Raw genomic sequence first — 16190 nt, forward strand, 5'->3', positions numbered from 1 at the left:
TGTTGCTTCTATTTTCCTCAACAGGACCTCTAGTATTGTTATAAATAACAATGGCGATAGCGGGCACCCCTGTCTGGTTCCCTTTGTTATCTCAATTTTGTCTGTGAAGTTATTATTAACTATCAATTTAGCATATTGTTCCGAATAAATAGCCCGAATACCATTTAAACGTTTTTCACCGATATCCATAAATTCTAAATTTCTTTTCATAAAATGCCAAGACACATTATCAATTTTTTTTTCAGCATCCAGAAACATTGGGGCGGCTTGTTTGTCTCTCCTGGAGTCCAGATATTCCATTATATCAATTATATTTCTTTCTCTCCCCCCCCCCACGGAATAAATTTATTCACAGGAAAAAAAGGTGCGTGGGTTTTTTAAAAAGTGAAATCACTCTCATCATTTATTAAGTTAAAAAACAGCAATTGAAAAGCACCGATCAGACATTGCATTTCGAAGCCTCCATCGCAAACTCAAATCTGGTTGCAATTTTTGGGGGGGAGGGGAAGGATCTTGGCTTTTTAAAAAGGGATTCGGCATTCGGGGAATTCCAAGATGCAGGATAGAGACGCATTCGGGGTGGGCTAAAGACCTCAAGGGATCCCACTCTGACATTTGGAAATCTCTCCTCTCCTAGGGCTCCCTTCTGGCTAGCCTAAGGGAGGAGGGAGGGGCGGGGCTGGCTGCCCTGGCGTTGGGAGATGGGGGCCACATGGGGAGAGAACGGGGTGTCAAGGGGCCATGGCGATCCAGCCGAGGATGAGGAGGGAACCACCATACGGGGCTGCCTTGGTCAGGATCGGGTCCCCTGTCACGGCGTGGTAATACAGGGCGCCAGAGAACATCCCCATGCCCAGAGACAGGATGCTGCCGGCCATCATGGGATAGCGGCAGTGGGGCACAGCCAGGAGGGCCAGGCTGTGGAGGAAGTGGTATTTGTTGGCCATCTCGTAGAGCTCTTTCAAGTCGTCATCTCGGTCGCTGCGACGGAAATCGTGAGCCCCGTAGGCGGCCGCCCCGACGGCTGCAGCCCCGCTCAGCGCAACAAGCCGTCAGAAAAACGCCCCGGCGCCCGACATATCAATTATATTTCTAACATTGTCCTTCATCTGTCTACCAGGTAGAAATCCAGTTTGGTTCTTTCCAATCTCCTCTCCAAATACATTTTTAAGTCTATTGGCCAATATACTGGCAAATAATTTGTAATCATTATTTAGGAGCGAGATTGGCCTATAATTTTTCACCTGCCTTATGTCCGTGTCTTGTTTGGGAATTAGTGCAATATGGGCTTCTTTCCAAGTAATATATTTTCTTTTTTTAAGAGGAAAAACACATTGGTTTAAAACGTTATATATTTCCAGCCTGATGTGTTGTTGTTTTTGAAGCCAAATTCAATGGAAATGCATTGTTTGAAGAGTGAATAGATGTATATGCAGAATATGTAAACGTGCACTGTGAAAGCTTTGTAATATTACTTTTGTGATTTTGGGTAATGTCAGGGAACTGCCATCGGAGGGACAGGTGGTGGAGGGGCTCAGGGAGGAAGGAAGAGACTCAACAGCTGAAGCAGGAACCAGCAGGGGGAGGAGTGGATCTCTGAGGGAATGCGAGCAGGAGGGAGGGCTCAGAGATGCTTCCAGCGAGAACAGTGGGGAGGTATCTGAAGCTCCCATAGGGAGACCCACGCCTCGCCGGAAACTGTCACGCCGTGAGTCCAGAAGGCGGGTTTCCGTTAAGGAGCTCTTATGTTGGAGACGATTCCGAAAACAACCACTGTCGGAATCTACAAGTGACTAGGGCAGACATGTTTGTGGAGCTCTGTCACACACAGAGGTTTGTGGAGTGGCACAAACTCTGAGGGAGCACGATTTTACGCACAAGCAGCTAATCATCCCATCACAGCATTCCGACAGTCTTTGTAAGCTGTTTGTGCAGGAGCAGGCATCATGAGCGACCCAGCCGGAACCGAAGGAGCAGGGGTTGGAGCTGGTCCAAGCTTGGAAGAAAGGTACCGAGCGTTGGAAATCCAACTTGCGCTGCAGACGGCGAGGCTTGAGGAGAGAAGGGCTCAGGATGCAGACAAGAAGGGGAGAGCCACCCAGTTCACCAGAAAGGTACCAGGATTGGTGCAGAAGTTTGGGGGGGGACCCCAAGGACTACCATGCCTTTAGGACAGAGATGCAATATGCCCTTAATGTGCAGTTTGATGAATTCCCTGATGAGGAATCGCGAGTTGCTTTCGTGATTGGGCATCTTGAGAGGGGGGCAAGGGACTGGGTTCGACCCCTGATGGCAACGCACAATGACGTCCTAAAGGACACCATGAAGTTCTTTCGTGCAATGGATATCATGTTTTCCAGTGATATTGAGGAGGGAGTGGTGCGCAGACAGCTAATGGCTTGCAAGCAGGGGAGCGGATCTGTCCGTGAGTACTGGACTGAGTTTACCATGCTGGTTCACAGATTGGGGTGGGATTTATCGGCGGCACCCATTCAGATGCTATTTGAAGAAGGTCTTTCTTCGGCTGTGAAAGACGAACTGTCCCGGAGCCCCAGGGCGGGGTCTATGGATCAGCTGACCAAATCTGCGCTGACCATAGGAGCGCGCCAGGAGGCAAGAGCCTTGGAGAGGCGGGAAGGTAAAGGGGAACGTTGGAAGGAGTTCCGCATTCCAGACATTCCTGAGCCAGCTTTCCCGCCGGCAGAGCCGATGGAAATCGGAACAGCGCGCGCGCGCACAGTTTCAAAGCCCAGCGAAGGGGGTAGGAAGGAGGGAAAAGGCGCCCGGAAATGCTATCTCTGCCAACAGCCAGGTCACTTTGCCAGAGTCTGCCCCCAGAGGAAGGAATGGCAAGGAATGGTGGGAGCTGTTGAGGGAGGAGTGGAAGAGATATCGGAGCAAGTAAAAGCCAACGCCTGGCTGCCACCGTCAGGGCACAGCAGCCAGGCCAAAGAGCAGTGAAAGTGCCCACGCCAGAACCCCCCAAACCTGCCCTAGTGATAGAGGTGTCACTAGAGTTGCAAAACGGATACCCTCTGAAGATTAAGGCGCTGTTGGACTCAGGCAGCTCCTGCAATTTCATGAGCAAGGAGTTTGCAGCTGAACACCAGATACAGACGATCCCTTTAAGCAACCCCCTACAGGTGACCACGATCGATGGCAGGGAGCTGTTGGGAGGGGAAGTCAGCTTGCAGACCGTCCCAATGACAATGAAGGTGGCAAGGCACACGGAACTGATAGCGTTTAATGTGGCTACCTTGGGAGGGGCTCCCATTATTTTGGGGATGAGCTGGCTGGCGTTACATGATCCACTGGTGGGCTGGCATCAGAGAGTGGTTTCCTTTGGTTCCGCACATTGCTTAGAACACTGCAGGGAGGGAAAGGGTTCAGCAGGAGCCCAAGCTACCCTAGCAGGGACGGAAGTAACGGAGAAAGTGAAGGTACCACAACAATACGCAGATCTTAGCGACGTGTTCAGCGAAAGGGAAGCTGACCAACTACCCCCGCATAGACCCTTTGATTGTCAAATCAATTTACTCCCTGGGGCACAGCTTCCTGTAGGCAAGTTGTATGCCATGTCAGACAGAGAAATGCAGGAGTTACGAGAATTCATTGACAAGAACCTGAAGAGGGGTTTCATCAGAGAGTCAAGGGCAGTGGGGGGGAGTCCAGTGTTTTTTGTGGATAAAAAAAACACGGACAAGCCGAGACTTGTGTGTGATTTCAGGGCCTTAAACGCAGTGTCAGAACCATTGGCCTTTCCCATGCCTAGAATAGATGACATTTTGAACAGGGTGCGGAAGGGAAAGATTTTTACCAAGCTGGACCTAAGGGGGGCGTACAATCTGATACGTATAAGGAAAGGGGATGAATGGAAAACCACCATGTTCACCCCTTTGGGGGCATTTGAATATCTCGTTATGCCATTTGGATTACAAGCAGGCTCAGCGTGCTTTCAATCGCTGATGAACCACGTACTAGGGCCTTTGCTTTACAAGAATTGTGTGGCCTTCCTGGATGATGTGTTGGTGTATTCTGAGAATGAGGAGCAGCATGTGAGAGACGTCAGAGAAGTGTTGTGCAGGCTGCTAGACAACCGGCTGTGGGTGAAACTGGAGAAGTGTCAGTTTCATACCAAGGAGGTGGAGTTCCTGGGGTACCGCCTGTCAGACAAGGGATTGGCTATGGATCCCGGCAAGGTCCAGGCAGTGCTGGAATGGAAAACTCCCAAAACAAAGAAGGATGTGCAGAGGTTCCTAGGGTTTGGGAACTTTTACCGTAAGTTCATCCGAAACTTTGCCCACCTGACGGCGCCCATAACGGACTGTCTCAGCAGTAAGAAGAAATTTGTTTGGACTGAGGAGGCGGAGCGAGCTTTTGAGCAGCTAAAAAGGGCCTTCGCCTCTGAAGAACAACTTCTGCATGTGGATTTACAAAAAAAGATGAGAGTCGAAACAGACGCATCAGACAGAGCCATTGGGGCGGTGCTTCTCCTGCAGCCAGGGGGGGAGGAGTCAGAGTGGAGACCGTGTGCTTTCTTTTCGCGAAAGCTGAACAAATCCGAGAGGAACTACACGGTGTACGATCGAGAACTTCTTGCTATCCATGAGGCTTTTCGGAGATGGAGGCACCTGCTGATTGGCGCACAACATAAGGTGCAAGTGTGCACTGACCACAAGAACCTAGAGTATTGGAGAATGGCACGAGTGCTCAACCAACGGCAGTTGAGATGGGCCCAGGAGTTCTCCAGATTTAACTTTGAGATTTGTTATGTGCCAGGCCCAGAGAACGTTAGGGCGGACGCTCTCTCACGTAAACCTGAATATTTGGAGGGGGAGGGAGCACCCGAAGAGAGACATGTCATTCCAGAGGACCGCTGGGTGTGTGGGGCGGCATTGGTGGGGCAAAGAGAACTGGTAGAGGGAACGGAGAACGATGAATACGCACAGGACAAACTCAGGGGACTCAGGAGGGAGGGAGATAAACCCGGAGGTTTTGAGGAGAGAAACGGGGCGTTGTACTACAAGGGAGCGTTATATATACCTGAAGGAGAGTTGAGGGGGAAGGTACTCAAGCAGCTGCACGATAGCCCCACAGCGGGGCATTTTGGGCAACACAGAACCATGTGGCTGGTGACCAGGGAATTTTGGTGGCCTAAGGTCAGGGAAGACGTGCGGGAGTATGTGAGGAGTTGTGACCAATGCCAGCGAGCCAAAGGGGAAAGGCGGGCGCCGGCAGGGTTATTAGAACCGCTACCCACACCAGAAAGACCATGGGAAGCAGTGGCTATAGATTTCATGACTGATCTGCCAAGGTCCAGAGGGAAAACAGCCATCATGGTTGTGGTAGACCTGTTAACCAAAATGGCACACTTTATAGCCTGCTCGCATGCGGTCACGGCAGAAGAAACCGCTAAATTGTTTGTAGAAAATGTGTTTAGGTTGCATGGCGCCCCCTTGAGGGTGGTTTCAGACCGGGGGAAACAATTTACTTCCAGGTTCTGGAGGAAGCTCATGAGCTTACTGCATGTAGAGGTAAATTTCTCGACTGCCCGGCATCCTGAAACCAATGGGCAGGCGGAAAGAGCCAATGGCATCCTCCAACAATATTTGAGGTGTTACGTCAATGACAGAGAGAATGATTGGGTGGAGAAGTTGGCATTGGCGGAATTTGCCTACAACAATGCGGAGAACGTGTCCACGGGGATGAGCCCCTTTTTGGCAAATTACGGGTGCCATCCCAGGGCTTTCCCAGGGGGGGAAGGGGAGAGATGGAGCGTTCCAGCTGCCGAACAGTTCGTAGAAGAAATGGAAGCTATCCATCGCCAGCTCCAACTTAACTTAGACAGGGCCAAGGAGGAATATAAGAGGCAGGCAGACAAACACAGGAGAGAAGGTGAAACCATTAGGGTGGGGGACCAAGTGTGGCTGTCAACCCAAGGGTTACCCTTCAAAGGGGGTTGTAAGAAGTTAAGACCCAAAAGACTGGGCCCATTTGAAATCACACAACAGGTCAATCCAGTGGCTTTCAGACTCCGGTTACCGAACCACATGAAGCTGCACCCAGTTTTCCACAGGTCATTGCTGTCACTGTATAAAGGGGACAGAGAAGGGAGGGTCACTCGGGGACCAGCAATGGAGGAAAGGGAACAAAGCTACAATGTAGCGGAGATCCTCGATTCCAGGTGGAAGGGAGATCAAGTAGAGTATTTGGTAATGTGGGAAGGGGAACCGGAGTCGGAAAACACCTGGGTTAGGGCAGAGGATGTCAATGACGAAGTTTTAATAGAAACTTTTCATCAGAGGTTCCCACGTAAACCTCAGCCTGTAGCGAGGTTCCGGAGGGAATACTTTGCCACCACCGACGAAGAAGAGGAGTTGGAGGGGTTCACAGATTCCGAGGAGGAGGAGGATTCAGCGAGCCAGGACGGTGATCGATGGAGGGAATTGTTCGAGACGTCTGAAGATGAAGAAGATTCTTTTCGGGGTTTTACCTCTTCACCTCCCAGAGGAGAGGAAATGGGAGGGGGTGAGGGGGGCCCTGGAGGGGAGGTGGATGTCAGGGAACTGCCATCGGAGGGACAGGTGGTGGAGGGGCTCAGGGAGGAAGGAAGAGACTCAACAGCTGAAGCAGGAACCAGCAGGGGGAGGAGTGGATCTCTGAGGGAATGCGAGCAGGAGGGAGGGCTCAGAGACGCTTCCAGCGAGAACAGTGGGGAGGTATCTGAAGCTCCCATAGGGAGACCCACGCCTCGCCGGAAACTGTCACGCCGTGAGTCCAGAAGGCGGGTTTCCGTTAAGGAGCTCTTATGTTGGAGACGATTCCGAAAACAACCACTGTCGGAATCTACAAGTGACTAGGGCAGACATGTTTGTGGAGCTCTGTCACACACAGAGGTTTGTGGAGTGGCACAAACTCTGAGGGAGCACGATTTTACGCACAAGCAGCTAATCATCCCATCACAGGTAAAATTGATGGATGAAGAAAGTGTTGAACTAAAAGCAAACTGTGTGCTTAACTTGTGTTTGTATCTTTTCGTTTCTAAAGGGACCTTTACAAATTGAATTTAAAATAAACAAGCAAACTCCAAAATTAAAAAAAAAATATAGAAAAAATAATATTGGTTGGAGCTTTTCTCTGCTTCCTCTAGCTACTCTCCCACAATATATACTGCCGGGGAGGACAAAGCATATGCACAGCTTTGCCACCCATCTCTCAATATGCCCTATACATTTTACTTCTGGTTGGGCTGGAGCTGGCATTTTTCTGATGTCTGCACGTTCTGTCATTGTTGCCTCAAAGCCAATAATATTTATGCTTTAAAAATGCAGAGGAAAAGAACGATAATAGTTATTTTATATGGGTACATGGACAAAGTCTTGTTTGCTATGGCAAGTAAAAATTGCACAAAAGAAGAAAAGGTAATTCCACCACACTTAAGAAATCCATCTTAATATCATTCATAGAGCAATAAATAGCATTAAGTGGGCCAATCCAGACATAGATCATACAACCCTAAACCACTTGGAGACACAAGATGGATTTTGTTCCAGTCAAACAAATCACTTATTTTCTAAGGGAGCAATATTTACAGCAGTGGAAGGGGAACAAATTAACACTATTTTCAGTATAGAAAAGGCCCAGGGGTGGATTTAAGAAGTATAGGCACATCGATCCCACCCACCCCTCACACCCTTTATTTATTTTTTATTAATGAGAACCTGCAAATCCACTGTTTTATGGAATTGTAGTTGAACAAGGGAAACAAGAAAATAGTATTGCCGCTCTCTTTTATTGGTTTTGTTAAAATAGGATTTTCCATTCTGACTGGCCAATTTGACTGCAGCAGCCTGCTGCTGATATTATGGATAATGTTTTCTGAATGAAACTTGGATCAGAATGTTATGCCGTCCTGCATTTCAGATGGAAATAGGAACACTCTTCCTGGCCCAGTCAATTACCACCACCCCCGCTACTTTTTATCAGCCAAGAAGGGCAAGAGTCCGAAGCACAAGTCGTTGCCCTGACTAATACAAACACCTTGTCCACATCCTCAAGCCTTACTATCTGAAAATTATCCAAAACAACAGGACTAGACAGTGCTCTGGACACCCATGAGACTCATCTGCTATAACAGCAGAGTCAAGATCCCAGCGGATGCAAGTGGTTTTATCCTCAAAATGCTTTGCAAACAAGTCACAGTGCTTACACATAGCTACCATTGGTTCCACCACCTCCTTGAGTCGGACTGTCTTTCTTCTTCATTAGCGATCACTTGTAGCTGAGTATACTGCTATCTTCAGTACCACTATGTATGCTTAATGATGAGCCCACACCACTGTTCAGTTGTATTCAGCCAGATCTTTCCTCCATCTTTCAACTTGTTTCCTTTCCCTAAGTTCTGCAGTATACCAAGGAGTCAAGTGGGAGAGGATGCTCAGAAGTGATCATGTCAAAAGCCTGAGCCATTCAGATGTTCCAGAGGCTGGCCAGGGCTTTGATAGGAGTGCCAGTCATATCACAGAAAAAAACCTCAGCGTTACCTGGAAACCCATTAGATACACCAGCCTCCAGAGGCGGATAATCCTAATAGGTCCCTTGCCTCTAGAAAGTTGAAAAGTGGTGTTATGTACTGAGCTGAATAGGATCCAAAATGCAGCAGTCTGATTGGTCCTAGAACAATAGGCTCCAAAATGCAGCAGTCTGATTGGTCCTAGAACAATAGGATTCAGAATGCAGCAGTCTGATTGGTCCTAGAACAATGCAGCAGTATGATTGGTTGGCAGGAGCCACCCAATCCAGCTCCAGATAGAAGTGAATCCACAACCCAATTGGCCTACAGGAGAATTCCGGAATTAGCCAATCACGTGCAGCCCATTGTGTAAATAATGTATATAAAGCAGATACTTTGAGGGGACTTCCATTCCCTCCTCACCACCATGAGCTGAATAAAGAGCATGAAATCCACTCTCGACTCTGAGTATATTTCACTGGCGACGAGGATGGGATCCCGCTGAGCTGACCACCACACACAGCACCGCGGCACCGCCACCTGCCGCACCGCTGCCTCGCACCGTGTATCCAGGCTTCAGCTCCGGGACCCAAGGAACTAAGAACGGCAACCAATAGCAGCTTCTCGCCGTTCAACCCAGCATCCGGAGACTGGGAAGCGTATGTGTCAGGGGTTCAGGAGCAGAGGCGAGGGCAAGGGAGGAAACAGAGAGCGAGGGGGAGGAGTCCGAAGAAAAGATGAGTGATGACGACGACCCGAAATCTCCGAGTCTTTCCAGTGAATCAGAAGATTCACAGAAAGGAGCGCCAGTGGCCAGAGCAAGGGGGGAGCCTAGGGGGACACCCCAGGAAGAAGGGTCCAGAGGGGGTTCAGAGGGCAGCAGTTGGAAATCGGGGCCAGCGTCCCCAACAGAGCGCAGTGGAGAGGAAGGGCGCCAGGTATCGAGCTCCGGAAGCTCGCCGCAGGGGGGAGGGCATGAGTCAGGAGTGGCCACACCTCCATCGGGGAGCGAAGAAACGGTCAAGCGGAAAGTGGAAGGTTGGGCGCGCGCGCCAAGTTCAAATGCACAGGAAGGCGGCGCAGTAAGCAGCCCGGAAAGGGAGCCAGGTCCTAAAGCCCGACGCAAGGAGACAGAAGGGTCCGGGGGGTCAGCGTCAGAAGAGTCCAGGAAGGAAGAGACCACGGGGGGCAGAGGGACCCAGAGAAGAACGGTCAGGCAGAAAAGGTGGAGTAAGGCGAGGGTATTAAGTTGGTGTACAGGGGGCGGAGACTCAGACGGAGCTTCGCCGGTCTAGCTTATAAGACGTAGAGCTGCACGCGGCAGCTTGGAAATGGAAACTGTAACTCAATAAAGACTTTTATAAAGTGAACGCTGGCTAGCGTGATCCTCGGTGAGCTAGGATCTGGGAGCAGCTCTGACAGTAAGCTCCGTCTCCAAGTTTTTGGCACCTAAAGCCTCGCGGAGAGGAGAGAAGGCTGGTGCCTACTTGCAAGCTCACGAACGGCAGACAAGATGACGGCCGAACAGCAGATAGCGGATCTCAGAGAAGCAGTGACACAACTGAATGCCGAGATACTTGCATCCAGGAAGAGAGAGGAGGATGCAGCTGCCGCCTACAGGGATCTCCAGATCAGGTTGGAAATGCTTACGAAGCAAGGGCAACTGACACCCAAACCGGAGGGGATTGGGTTGGGGAGACGAGCAGGCGGTCTAGTCTCTCACTTCGATGGGAATTTACAACAGTACCCCAACTTTAGAGCAGATGTAAAGTGTGCCCTGCAACTGCTGGACAAGGACTTTAGAGATGAGCAAGAGAAGGTGGGGTTTATCATGTCCCATTTGCATGGAGATGCTAAAGCATGGCTGCGCAATTTGTGGAGAGATAAGGATCCGGCGCTCCAAAATGCGGATGCCTTCATTAAAGCGATGGATGGGTGTTTTTTATCAAGCATAGACGTGGATCTTGCCCGGAAGGAGATACATGGACTGAAGCAGGGGAGGGCCAGTGTAAGGCAGTATCATGCCCGCTTTTTTGCATTGGTCAGTGCCCTGGAATGGGACAGAGATTCGGCTCCAGTCAGAGACCTGTTTTGGGAAGGCTTGAGCGGCGCGGTTAAAGACGAAATTGCGAGGGGGGAGAGACCCCGGAGCACGCAGGAGATCGTTCAGAGGGCGCTGGCGGTCGGGGTGCGGCTGGAAGAACGTCCATGGAGCAGGGACGAAGGGCGTGGAGGGCGCAAACCAGCCAGAGGCTACTCCTTCGTTCCCAGAGAAGCAGCGCGTGCGCAATCCACGCCTCCGCCAGGCGGAGGAGCGGAACCTATGGAGGTTGGAGGTGCAAGGGCTCAGTCAGTAAACAGAGCCCTAGCACCGGGAGCAGTGAAAGCGAAGCCTCCTAGAGGGAACCGGAAGTGTTACATCTGCGACAGTCCCCAGCACATGGCGAAAGAGTGTCCCCAGAGGCTCCACAAGCACACTGCAGCCTCAGCAATGGTAACTGCAGCTACTCAGCAAGGAGAACCACAGCAGGGAAACGACGGAGTCTGGCTGGAGACAGAGGCACTGGGGCCCGGCCAGACGAGTCAGTGAAGCAGTCCCCAGAGATTTTGCAGCCCACAGACCCCCTCCCGCCCAAACCAGTAGTGCGGCTCACCGCCTCGCTCCAGCTGCCCAATGGAATCACCATGGACGTGCCGATCACCATTGACTCAGGAAGCAATGCGGACTTTATAGGGCAAGACTTTGTTGACCGGCACGCTATACAGTTGCTGCCTGCCACACTGCCCCTGCAGGTCGTCACGGTGGATGGCAGGGAGCTGCTCGGGGGGCAGGTGGTGAAGCAAACGCCACCAATGGTGATGCGACTTGGAAATTACAGGGAAGTCATCAGCTTTAATGTCACTCAACTATCGGACACGCCTATTGTATTGGGCATGAGTTGGCTGGACAAGCACAGCCCGACGCTGGCTTGGTACCAGAGACAGCTGACCTTCGGCTCTTCCTATTGTGCTGAACACTGCATCCTGCCCCGGCAGGAAGGAGAGGAAGAGGAGTCACAGCTGCAGCTGGGGACGCTGCAAGCAGTTCCCCACAAGTACGCAGAATTTTTGGAGGTTTTCTGCGAGAAGGAGGCGGACAAGCTACCCCCCCCCCCACAGACCATACGACTGCAAGATTGACCTCCTGCCAGGGGCGGCGTTGCCAAAAGGGAAGCTGTATTCCATGTCTGAGGACGAACTACAGGAACTCAAAGAGTTCATAGATCACAATTTGGAGCGCGGTTTCATCCGAGAGTCCAAGGCAGTGGGGGGCAGTCCTGTATTCTTTGTCAAGAAGAAAGACACGCCCCAAAAAAGGCTCGTGGTGGACTATCGGACCTTAAACGCTTTGACCAAGCCATCGGATTTCCCCATGCCCAGGATCGACGACCTCCTCGCGACGGTGCGCAAAGTACGCGTCTTCACCAAGTTGGACCTGCGAGGGGCGTACAACCTCATTCGCATGCGGGAAGGAGATGAGTGGAAGACAGCCATGTTCACGCCCCTGGGCACCTACGAATACAGAGTTATGCCTTTTGGATTGCAAAATGGCTCCCACTGTTTTCAAGCTTTCATGCATCACGTGTTGGCGGGGCTCCTCTACAAGAAGTGTGTCTGTTTCCTGGATGACATACTGATCTTTTCTGACTCGCAGCAGGATCACGACAGAGACGTCAAGGAAGTGCTGAGCAGACTGCAGCAGCATAGGCTCTACGCCAAGCTGGAAAAGTGCCAGTTCGACGTGTCGGAGGTGGATTTCCTGGGCTACAGGTTGTCAGACAAGGGGCTCGCCATGGACAGCGCCAAGGTTCGCGCGGTGTTGGATTGGAAAAGCCCGCGCAACCGGAAGGAGGTCCAGCGGTTTGTCGGCTTTGCGAACTTCTATCGCAAGTTTATCAAGGGGTTTGCGATGCAGACGGCGGCCATCACAGACACGCTCAGCTCCAAGAAGAAGAAGTTCATCTGGACGGAGCAGGCGGAGCAGTCCTTTCAGGCACTCAAGCGTCTCTTCGCGTCGGAGGAGCAGCTACTACACGTCAACCCCAGCAGACCGATGAGGGTGGAGACGGACGCCTCGGACAGAGCCGTGGGAGCAGTTCTGTTGCAGCAAGACCCGCAGGGGGCTTGGAGACCGGGAGCGTTCTACTCCAGGAAGCTCACCAAGTCGGAACAGAACTACACCATCTGGGACAGGGAGTTGTTGGCCATTCATGCCGCATTCAAGGCGTGGAGGCACTTCCTGATCGGAGCCAAGCACACAGTACAGGTCTGCACGGACCACAGGAATCTGGAGCACTGGCGCATGGCGCGGTTCCTGAACCAGAGGCAGATACGTTGGGCAGAGTTCTTTGCGGACTTCGACTTCCGTATAGAGTATGTCCCGGGGGACACCAACGTCATGGTGGACGCCCTATCCCGTAAACCGCAATACCTCGAGGAGGCGACGCCAGCGGCGGCCATGCACATCTTCGCACCGACAGCGTGGGCGTGCGCTTCGGCGACTGTTGACCTGGAGGCGGTACGGCGTGCGTTGCAGGACGATTCCTTCGCGCGAGCGAAGATGGCAGAGGTGCACAAGGGCACGGCGGCGACCGGCGAGTTCCAGGTTCGCGATGGATTACTCCTCCGTAAAGGGGCCATCTACGTGCCGGGAGACGATCTTCGCGCCAAGGTACTGCAGCAGTTGCACGACGCGCCCACTGCCGGGCACTTTGGCACAGAGAAGACGATGGAATTAGTCGCCAGAGACTTCTGGTGGCCCAGAATGAGAGGGGAAGTCGCGGACTACGTGGCGAGGTGCGACACCTGCCAGAGGGCCAAACCAGTACACAGACCGCCGGCGGGACTGCTGGAACCGCTGCAATCCCCGTTCGAACTATGGGAGAGAGTGGCCCTGGACTTTGTCACGGATCTGCCCAGCTCGAGGGGCAAGACAGCAGTGCTAGTGGTGGTGGACTTGTTCTCCAAGATGGCACATTTCATTCCGTGTGCGAAGGTGGCCACGGCGGAACAAACCGCCAAACTGTTCATAGATCACGTGTTCAAGGTTCACGGTCTGCCGCGGTCTATACTGTCTGACCGGGGGCGGCAGTTCATCTCGAACTTCTGGCAGAAGCTGATGGGCTTCCTGAACGTCAAGATCAACCTGGCGTCGGCTAGACACCCGCAGACCAACGGGCAAGCGGAGCGGGTCAATGCCATCATGCAGCAGTACCTGAGATGTTATGCGAATCAACAGCCTGCAACGTGGGTGGATTACCTGCCCCTCGCCGAGTTCGCCTACAACAACACGAAGCACGTGTCCACGGGGGTGACGCCGTTCTTCGCCAACAACGGAAGGCACCCCAGAACCTTCCCGGGACTGGAAAGAATGGGGGAGGGGGAGCCGCAGACAGCAGACGCGTTCGCGTCGGAGTTGCAGGAGGTCCACGATCAGCTTCGGTGGCACCTGGAGCTGGCTAAACACGCATACAAGGTGCAAGCGGACAAACACAGGAGGGTTGGCGAAGAGATCCAAGTGGGAGACTGGGTCTGGTTGGCAGCCCACGCAGTGCCGGCCAGGTCGTTAGCGAAGAAGAAGCTAGGGCATAAACAACTAGGGCCCTACCAAGTCGAAGCGCAGGTCAACCCGGTGGCCTTCAGGCTGACACTTCCGGAGGGATCCAGGATGCATCCGGTGTTCCACAGATCGGTGCTCACTCCATACAAGACACCGCACAGATTTCAGGAACCAGGAACGGCACCGAGTCCGCTCCGAGAGGGGACCGAGCAAGGGGGAGTGCCACAGGAGGAGCCCATCAACGAGGTCACAGAGATTTTGGACTCTAGATGGGGGGAAGAGGGAGTAGAATACCTTCTCGCCAGGGAGGGCACCCCGGCCAGTGCCAATTGCTGGGTGCAAGGTTACGCTTTGGAAGACCCTCTGCTCAAGGACGAATTTCATGCCCTCTTCCCACACAGGCCCATGCCAGCAGACTTTTTCGACGACTGGCTTTTCACACCGACGCTTTCAGCCAGCACGTTCCACGGGTTTGACTCGGAAGTGGAACATTCACTGGACACACACTCCCCGGAAGAATCACCCTCGGGATCGGCCTCGGATGCCTCGTATTGGTGGGACGATAGACCAGAGGAACAGTGGCGCAGGAAGTGGCTGGAGGTTCCAGGTCGAGCGACGGACCCGGGAACGACTGAGGCGGAGACGGACGTGGACATGTACGGGGAGGATCTTGGGTTCGAGCACGGAGGCACAGAGATGGAAGCGGAGGTGACCGTTGTCGACGAGCGCAGGGAGGAAGAACCGGAAGTCTTCAGTTGGAGGCCCGCCAAGGGGAGCGAACTGTATCCGGCATTCGCCCCCATGACACTGCAGCACCCAGTACCCGCACCGGAAGGAGGGGAGGGGGGAAAGGGGGGCTTCGAGGGGGGGATGGATGTCAGGGGTTCAGGAGCAGAGGCGAGGGCAAGGGAGGAAACAGAGAGCGAGGGGGAGGAGTCCGAAGAAAAGATGAGTGATGACGACGACCCGAGATCTCCGAGTCTTTCCAGTGAATCAGAAGATTCACAGAAAGGAGCGCCAGTGGCCAGAGCAAGGGGGGAGCCTAGGGGGACACCCCAGGAAGAAGGGTCCAGAGGGGGTTCAGAGGGCAGCAGTTGGAAATCGGGGCCAGCGTCCCCAACAGAGCGCAGTGGAGAGGAAGGGCGCCAGGTATCGAGCTCCGGAAGCTCGCCGCAGGGGGGAGGGCATGAGTCAGGAGTGGCCACACCTCCATCGGGGAGCGAAGAAACGGTCAAGCGGAAAGTGGAAGGTTGGGCGCGCGCGCCAAGTTCAAATGCGCAGGAAGGCGGCGCAGTAAGCAGCCCGGAAAGGGAGCCAGGTCCTAAAGCCCGACGCAAGGAGACAGAAGGGTTCAGCGTCAGAAGAGTCCAGGAAGGAAGAGACCACGGGGGGCAGAGGGACCCAGAGAAGAACGGTCAGGCGGAAAAGGTGGAGTAAGGCTAGGGTATTAAGTTGGTGTACAGGGGGCGGAGACTCAGACGGAGCTTCGCCGGTCTTGCTTATAAGATGTAGAGCTGCACGCGGCAGCTTGGAAATGGAAACTGTAACTCAATAAAGACTTTTATAAAGTGAACGCTGGCTAGCGTGATCCTCGGTGAGCTAGGATCTGGGAGCAGCTCTGACAGTATGCCTCCCGTTTCACCTTCCTCCTAGAAGCCAAAGGGGTCACCGACAAAGAAGAGGGCGATATTCTTCAGCGTCTGCGGAGAGGAGACGTTTGAAATCGCCCGGGCTCTCCTTGCGCCTGAAGACGTCGCTACTGTTCCATACAAAACAATAATGGAACGGCTGAAGGGGCACTTTTCGCCGTAGCCCTCAGTGGTGGCTCGTCGAAATGCCTTCTACGCAAAGCGGCAAGCCCCTGGGGAAACCATAACTGGGTTTGTGACCTCTCCGCCAAGCTGCTCGGTTCTGCAACTTCTCAGAATTGGAGAACATGCTTCAGTGGCCTGAAGGATGAGAAGCTGCAACGACGCCTCTACGCTAAGAAGGACCTAACGTTCCAGGTCGCCCTGGAGGAGGCCCTGGCAACAGAAGCTGCCGAGAGGTCGACGCAAGAGGCACGAACCAAGCCTGCTG

General features: G+C 53.0%; 1 pseudogene across 1 annotated transcript; it reads right to left on the reverse strand.

The window, feature by feature from the left end:
* Positions 1–406: 406 nt before the first annotated feature.
* LOC310697658 (transmembrane protein 256 homolog) lies at positions 407–1079 on the reverse strand (annotated as a pseudogene). Its single transcript has one exon. The product of its transcript is annotated as a transmembrane protein 256 homolog (transcript).
* Positions 1080–16190: the final 15111 nt, after the last annotated feature.

Source organism: Podarcis liolepis (assembly GCF_965112155.1).
Source record: "Podarcis liolepis genome assembly, chromosome: W".
In the NCBI taxonomy this organism is placed as follows: domain Eukaryota; kingdom Metazoa; phylum Chordata; class Lepidosauria; order Squamata; family Lacertidae; genus Podarcis; species Podarcis liolepis.